The sequence below is a fragment of the Orycteropus afer genome, unplaced genomic scaffold, assembly GCF_000298275.1.
Source record: "Orycteropus afer afer isolate SDZICR_OR568_19922 unplaced genomic scaffold, OryAfe1.0 scaffold00871, whole genome shotgun sequence".
Classification (NCBI taxonomy): Eukaryota; Metazoa; Chordata; class Mammalia; order Tubulidentata; family Orycteropodidae; genus Orycteropus; species Orycteropus afer.
Genome location: NW_006922458.1, coordinates 688954 through 689635, shown reverse-complemented (window position 1 = coordinate 689635; position 682 = coordinate 688954).

Below are 682 nucleotides of genomic sequence, written 5' to 3'. Positions count from 1 at the left end.
AGAAGGGACCATTCCCTGGAGAAGGATGTCACGCTTGGTAGGGTGGAGGGTCAATGAAAGAGGAGAAGGCCCTCAACGAGATGGACTGACATGGTGGCTGCAACGATGGGCTCTAGTGTAGCAGGGATTGTGGGGCTGGCACAGGACCGGGCAGTGTTTCGTTCTCTTGTACGTGGGGTCTCTGTGAGTCGGAGCCGACTGCACGGCACCTAGCAACGATAATCAGCTGACTTTGACTCAGTCCGAGGGGGCGCTCTCCGGGAGGGCCTGACCTAACAGGGGGCACTGTCTGAGGGCCCAGCCCCCCCTGAAGGAGAGACGCCCCCCACCTCATCTCGAGGCAGCAGCGCCCACGTGGCGAACCGTCCGGGGAGGACTGGGGGTGGCCACTGGGAGCTGAACGCAGCCCTGGGAGGAGCCTCCAGGACCCGGGGCCCTCGGGCCTCCAGCCGCAGGGAGCTGACTCCTGCCACCATCGGCGAGCTTCTAGCGGCGCCTGAGCCCCGGATGAGACCCCACCCAGGTGACCCCTTGATCGCCGCCTGCTGGGACTGAGTGGAGGATCTTGCCTGCACTCCTGACCCGAGACCAGAACCAGTCGCCTGAGTCACCCGCAGTGCATGGCAGCCCCGTGTGTGTCAGAGTGGCCCTGGGCCCCACAGGGTCCTCAGGGGCTGGTTTT